The following is an 8,179-nucleotide window of genomic DNA, read 5'->3' as shown; positions in this document are numbered from 1 at the left end:
CGTGCTGTTTGGTCTTGTAGACACTCCTGATCGTCTTAGACATATTTTTATTATAAAAAGCTTCAAATTACGTAAATTGACAGATCCGTACACTACGGGAGCGTAAATTAAAATAATAAATTTAAGGACGTTCCACAGTTGAAAACGGAAGTGTGATTAGCTGCATTGCAGGGGATTGTTAGTTCACAGTTTTAACAGGTAGATAAGAGGCTCTTCTTCGACAGTAGGTAGGTACTAACCAATTTATAAGTACATTAAGGTGATTTATTGAAAACATGAACACTAATATAATATTTTTACAAAATTCTGTAGGTATTCATAATTAATTATAATTGATTTCTTTTGATTTTTTTTGTTAAATATAATATTATGGGTAAATAGGATTATAACTGAAGCAAAACAAGAGCGATAATTCCTCCTAATTTATTAGGGATTGATCGTAGGATTTTCGTAGGATTCCAATTTACCTAGTTTCAACGAATACAGTGGCGGTTTAGTGACCTGTGTGCCCTGAGGCGCTGATAGTTTTGGACGGCCCCTTCCGATTTTTTTGTGGTGTGATCAACCAAAATCTAACCTGCGATGGACTTATTGTACAAACATTGAATTAAATTGCCACCAGAAAGCTATCGTTTAAAGTAAAATACCTATCGTATTAATTCTGTGCATATGCCTGTCCAACTATTCCTTATCTTACGAAAGTGTTAAAAGCTTCTGATGTTATCAGTTATCACTGCATAAGATCTATACGCAATGCCGATTTACGCACAATGCTAGTATCTACCCTACATATTTACAATATCTACTTACAAAATTTAATATCGATCATCCGGTATATTGCGGCATGAAAATCTATACGAATAATACAAAATAAGTAACCGATTTTTACTTTAGATTGACTGTGGCACAGGCAGTGTTGTTACTTGTAATATTAGTAAATAATAATACGTGCCATCAAGTGAACTTTTAATTCTGCTTTCACTCCACAAAAATGTTATAACATAAATTAATAACTAATGTTCCCGATGTGTGATTTAATTGTTCTAATATTCCACAAGAACCAGATGATGTGTAAACGATTGATCGCTCGATGATATTAACAAGGTCGTGTTTACTATAAGCATTTTTACTGGAATCATTCCTACAGTGGCACATACGAATGGCAATTGGATTGGCATTGTTTGATACTCTGATAGCAATGAAACTAAATACACAATACCAATACACCTGAGAATCGCCCATGATGCAACTGTAGAATAATTCCAGTATACCAGTATAGAAGAAACTCCCGCTCGCCTGTCGACCTTTCCACCGTAGAAAATTTAGAAGTCAGTCAGCGAGGTGAGCCTGTGCTGTGTATAAAGTGAGCCGGAGCGCTAGATAATACGTGAATACATAATTAATACGACCGATGCAACAGTTCCAAACGACCAACCCACTGAATGGAAAATTTTACGAACCGGAGCACTAAATAATTTCCCGAATGGTTATCTAATTTTATGTATATTTTATAAATATATGTGTGTTACATTTTTTTTGGAATAATAATATTTTCTATCTAGCTCGTATGATCAAATTAATTTGTCCACGAGACCGAGCGATGATTTTGGGGATTTCATGAACCGGAATTGCGCTCCTGTCAATCTCGAGCCTTGCAAACGACTAAATATTGTTTAAATTAAAATAACGTTCTTGAGTAAATTTCTTTTGGTGGTCATTTGGACCATTTTTTTCGTTTCAATCACCTGCTCAGTTTCGATATGATAAGTTAATGTATTTAGCTTGAAAGATTTATCTTCCGTTATCTTTAAATTATTTGATTTTTTTTTCAGAATTGGGAAATTTACATCAAAATACATTAGCCACATTCGATAACCTGTAACAGGAATGATAATGTAGGTACATTTTAATTAATATAGGTACTAACACTTAATATGAATTTGTATTTGAAAATAGTACAGTAAAAACGAAACAATGATGCGGTTTGTCGATTGTATATGTACGTATACCTACGTACGAATACGCGGTCATCGGCTGCCAGCAATCACATTATTAATGGACAACGCAGTCAATACTGTAGCTAGCAAGTAAATTCGCACATGTATAGGTAGATGTCACGCAATTTCCATTATGCGATATCACGCATCGGGAATTTATAGCAATATCACCTTTATTATAATGGCGTTAGAACAGTGTCTCTAGTGTCAATGTTCATTTGAGCGAACCCGTTCGAACCGAACCATTCGGCAGACCGACAAAAAGCATCGGGAATTTATAGCAATATCACCTTTATTGTAATGGCGTTAGAACAGATTATGCCATTCCCGACAAAAAAGTGAGTGTCATTTTTTTTCCAGATGCTTCGTCCATATTAATGTCATTGGCTGCCAGGCATTTATCACGGCTCCCGCATACGCACGCACACAATCGACCGACTGCATTATTGTTTCGTTTTTACTGTACGTACCTATTACTTTTGGACTGCTGTCAAGTTTTTGAAAAAAACATAAACATATTACCTAGGTCTATTTATATTATCATTCGATTTTTGACAGGATAAATAATAGTATTCAAACGGCACTATATATTTCCAGTTAATTTAATATCTAGAGGCCCTAGGCTTTTTTTTTAAATTTATTGTACTTAATGTCCTATTCACCCGGTAGCTATATCGACAATCGATTATTAAAAATAGCAGATAATGCACACCACTAGTAAGTCAGTGTCGTTTATTTGTTAGAGATGGTCAAAATCGATTGCGTAGCCGATAGGTATTCGGAGCAAAACAATAGAATGATCGCTTTTAAAGTCAGTTTTATCTGTCATATGGATTTATGTGAAAGTTTTAAACTATAATTCACAATAGGAAATACATAAAAAACGCACACGGGGCTAACGGGCATGGAATTTTAGATCGAAGTGATAGCGAAACAAAAGATATAATAAGCAAGACACCTACTATTAGAGTATTGTATACCAAGTAATTAATAAAATTAGTAGCTTGTTATTGTCATTGGTAGGTACTGTGCACATTTTCCATTAGCACATTAGAAAGTAATAATTTTATTATCCATAATAAAAAAGCGAAAAATACAGCAAATATTATTTAAATAGCAGTTTATCACACTGGCATATTTTTTGGAAGGTAGCCTCCAAACTAATCAGCGCCTCATCCTCTACTTAGATGCCTAAAATTGCCCCTCACAGAATTTCGTTTACGAATTACTTCGCAACCATGATTATTTTCAATCCCAATTCACCAATAAAAATGTTACCTAACTAAGTTTGTGTAAAATGCGGTTGGTTTTTTACGTTAAAATTTCAATGTTATCATATTTTTTGTCTAAATACTAAAAATGATGATAGAAAAAAAATAATAAAAAAAAGAAACTTGGGCTCGTCCGGGATTTGAACCCGGGACCTCTCGCACCCTAAGCGAAAATCATACCCCTAGACCAACGAGCCGGTTGATGCTAGTGAGACATTTAACCATCTGTTTTTAAATATTTTCAACTAATATCTGTCAATAAATTAAAGATACATTTTAAACGAAATTCTTGAAATTCTTATTACAAACGTATTCAAATTAATGACAGGTACGAAATAAATTTTACTCCACTGATAAAATTCTTATCTAACCAAAAATATGATTATAATCGACGTAAATAACATACATTGGAAACACACCAAGAGATGGCGCTGTCACAATGTGAGTGGGTGATAAATTTATAAAAATCTAATTATTATTATTGGAGTCTAGCAAAAATAAAAATATTCTATACTTATTATAATTTTCAAAATATTATATTATTAATAAATTCAACAATTTTTATTGAAAAATGTATTTTTGTTATTTGTATGGAGTATGACTACATAATATTATATATATTATGTAGTCATACTCCATACAAATAACAAAAATACATTTTTCAATAAAAATTGTTGATGTATGTATACTACGTTATTATTTTTATGTATGGGACAAAATTTTGCTGGTGTTCAGTAGCGGAACATGAAATTTTTTCCGACTCGCAAAAACACTTTCATTTTATGAAACATTTTTTGACCGCGAGCACAACTTTTAAAAATGTATAGGTATTATAGTAGTTATACCCCCCAAATCTTGGGGTGTTACGCAAAATAGTATTGAATTTGTAGGTAAGCCAATTTCACAAACATTATTATTAAAATAATAAACAGGTACACAGGTATTCAATCATTTTTATTTTTGGTATAACTCAGAGCTGTTAGAATCACGAATCCTGAATTTAAAAGTTTTGTTCTGGTTTTCAGTAGATGATTTTGCATGGCACGCGAATGTTTCATTTTGAAAAGAAATTACTATTTTAAATATTATACCTATTTAAAAAATGTTTTTTTTTTACTAAAAAAAGTTTTACAAATAAATATATAGGTAAGTACTTAGATACCTACTTAAGTTCTTAGCCATGCGTATTTTCACATTATGTTTACCAATAAATGCGCAAACGGAATCAACGAAATTCATGCATAAAGGACAAATCGCATTGTTTAAAAATTAGCAGGCAAATCCTTTTCAAGATAATCATTACGTTTAATGTAAATATACAATTGCATAGGTCGGTCCTTAGGATCGGGGAATTAAAAATAAACATATTCAACCAACAAAACTTATGAAATTAATTATCGGCAGTCATTCAAATATACTAACTGCTTGTTATTTGGCTCAAACATAATCTCTAAAAATGGAAAACTGTTACAAAACTGTTGAACAGTGATGAAGAATATAATATTACGAAAGAAGAGTGGTTCAAATGCTTCCATCATCTCTTTAAGAATTTTGAAAACAAGACAAAAAATATTCAAAGAACAAAAGATATGCCTTCGGCTAGAAATACGGTGTTAGATAGAATAACAAGAACTCAATTGTAATTTTGAAGCTATTTTAATAGAATTCTTTAAAACTGTTTTTTTAGAAAACTTTAAAAAAACTTTTTTTTCGCCATGAAAAACTGCTTGGCACGTCAGACAGTCGAAAAATATTATTTGGGAAATTTTGGCACGTCCTATATAGTACCATACACAATATTATTATATTACTTAAAATAAATTAGGACATCGAACTTCCCCAATAAAACATAAAATGCATACATACTTTAATTATTTATTTATAAACGAAATAAAAAAACAATTAGTGAAAAGAATGGCATTCACTTTACTCCACAATTTTTTCAACTCTCGGTGAGTACCTTGTCAATCCTATTGAAATGCTATTATCAAGATGTACATCTGTGAGTCTGTTTATATTATTACTTTTAACCACCTTTGGAAAACGTTGATTCACATAAGTAGGCAGAACAAAACAATGCCTTTCAGAGGCAATTTTATAAATATGATAAAATATACGCGAGCTACCGAAAGTAGCTCGCGAGTGACCGTTTGGCGATCACTGTTCTAGGCTCTCAAACCTTTTCATGGCAACATTAAAAAGTTTCAGAATGTGTAGGACCAAAATTATTTATCCCCTCGGAAATCTCCTCTCCTCATCTTGATCTTGTTCTTATGAGGTAGATATTTCCTCAATTACTTCCTCATCATGGAATCCAGGATCATTCGCATTGCAATTTAACAGTATTATCACGTCTTGATACTAAAGATTTGTTGTGAGGCTTTTTTTACAATTTAAACCTGTTTCATCAGTATTGTAGATAAACTCGTCGCCATATTCTTCTTTCTCCATAAACAGCTGACAGCTTATCCCCGCGAATCCACATCCTTAACACCATGTCACATTTTAAATTATCGAGCCAACCCCAACTTGTTTTGAAGTTTGAATCTCCGTTGAATCTTGTGTTAAAAAATCTAGCTTTAGTCAGATAATAATGGACCATATGGGCTGTCCAGATGATCGCCTTTGAATGAACCACATCAAAATACACCCTTCGATTTGTTCATTTCGTGATTTTTTCATAACTTTCCCCTCTAAGCTGCCATCCTCGGACATTATACCTACAGTTCGTAAAATGTATAATTTCTTCACTTTTTTATATATCCGAGATCGTTGAGGTGCCGACGCCATATTTTTTAAACAAAACAAGCTTCGTGAATCACCTCTTTTGAAAGCATTGATTATATCCACTTTGTCTTAGATAGGACAACACGTTTTCTTTTTGATGACATATCGATAATATTCAAAATAAAAATCGCGAAAATGAACGTTTCAGAAAACTAACCTGTGTCTGTTTTTAATAATCCTGATAATCGAAAATCCAGATAATCGAGGTCCGGATTATCGAGGTTTCACTGTAGATAGATTTACCTTTTCGCTTTTCAAATATCTCGTATTCTATTTTCAAACTATTTTTATTACTGTATCATCAAACAATGGAGTCAAAGCAACAATGGAAGCTATGTAAACGTAGTATCTACCAAAGAATTATCGTAGTAAAAATTCCCAGATCAAACGGTTTTTAGACCGCCTCTGGAATAAAATGTCTCTAACAGTCTAACACATTAAAACCTCAAACAAATTATAATTTTATTATTAAATTTATTAAACAATCACTATTTATATTTTGGCCACAATTTCACATTATTGTTAATAATAATTCCACTGCAACCAGTGGCGCGTTTAGTGACGTAAAGGCCCGATCCACCGACTAATTTTGAGGCTCCCTACGATTAATAACGATTTTATTTTTGTATACTTACTTAGATTATGTTAACATTGTTTAATTGAAATAGTGTCCTCTCTTACAAATCACAATAGGTAGGTACAGTAAAAACGAAACAATGATGCGGTTCGTCGATTGTATATGTATGTATACGTACGAATACGTGGTCATCGGCTGCTAGTCATTTATCACGGCTCCCCATACGCACGCACACTATCGACCGACCGCATTATTGTTTCGTTTTTGCTGTACATACATCTTAGGATGGCCCTTTTTAATTTTTCTGACGAATCGGTTACGTCATTTGCGTCAAATAAACGCGTCACTGACTGCAACAAACTGAATGTTTAATTATCAGTGGCGGCGAACGGTACGTCTCATGACGTTCAAAGAAGTATAAGAATTTTGAAGTGTCACTTTTTTCATGGAATCTATCACACATAACAACAAAAACATAATATAAATTAATGATACAATAGTGAATGTTAAGTAATTGATAATCAATATTTTCAATTATTAGATTTGGTATTTTAACATTTTTTTCAATGTTATTTTTGTAGGTGGTAACGTTGGTAGTAGGAATTTAAGGTTATATTTTATATTATTGTACCGTGAGGAACCTCAAAATTAATCAGTGTCTCATGCCTCCAAATCCGTAAACCCGCCACTGCAAATATCAATTCAATGCTACACTTTCGACTATTTTTTGCTGTCAAACTTCAATATTTTTGTTGGGGTATTTCAGAATATTGTAATGCTTTTTAAAGTTAAATCAGCCGTTCTTAAACGGTTGGAGCAAGCCATCCGCACATAAAATGTATTGGTCCGTCACGACGAAGTACAGCGTGCAACATGCAGGCATGTAGGTTGCATTCATATTGCAGGAAGTTCAAGATCCAGAACCATTACTCCACTTATAGTATATACTATATAGATACTAACTACATCCTACTATTGGTATTTGTCATTTTTGTTTTTAAGTAAATGCATACAAATTGATTCACTAGAAGGAATTTTTTAGCACTTGTATCTACTCAGTAAAGCCTGTATGCAAAGTGCCACCCTTAACAAACTTAGAATGCCGTTCATGTTTTTATTTTTAGTTCCAAATCATCTGCAAATTTCAGCTAAATATCTTAAACAGACAAAAAATACATAAGTCATACACCAAAAATCTTAAATTGACATACACACTTTACTAACTACATTTAATGAAAATAAGAACATTTCCACGAACCCTACTCTCAAACAGTGATTGTGTTAGGTAAGTGGAGGTCTGTGGAGGTCTGTGGCACAGACAGTTTTGGACAATTCTGAAAATTTTGCATGTGTGATAAACCGCCATGACAATATGTATCACAATGGGTAAGTAGGTACAATACAACAATTTTATTTTCGGAACCGTTTCCTCGTGTCAAACCTATCAGGCACCATTAGCGAGGGATGCAAGACTAGTCAATGCGCTCCCCAAAGACATATATATTTTCAGTGATTTTTCAGTGCTTAATTTTTTTGTAGAAAATTGT

At 32.9% G+C, this 8,179-nt stretch overlaps 1 non-coding gene across 1 annotated transcript; it reads right to left on the bottom strand.

Moving 5' to 3' along the window:
• Positions 1-3,393: 3,393 nt before the first annotated feature.
• TRNAP-AGG (transfer RNA proline (anticodon AGG)) lies at positions 3,394-3,465 on the bottom strand. Its single transcript has one exon. It is a non-coding gene; the product is annotated as a tRNA-Pro (tRNA).
• Between the last annotated feature and the right edge of the window lie 4,714 nt (positions 3,466-8,179).

This window comes from Rhyacophila brunnea, unplaced genomic scaffold (genome assembly GCF_057557595.1).
Source record: "Rhyacophila brunnea isolate RB1 unplaced genomic scaffold, BYU_Rbru_1.0 scaffold_16, whole genome shotgun sequence".
Classification (NCBI taxonomy): domain Eukaryota; kingdom Metazoa; phylum Arthropoda; class Insecta; order Trichoptera; family Rhyacophilidae; genus Rhyacophila; species Rhyacophila brunnea.
Note: the sequence above shows the minus strand (reverse complement) of the source record. Positions and strands in the feature narration are given on the sequence as shown.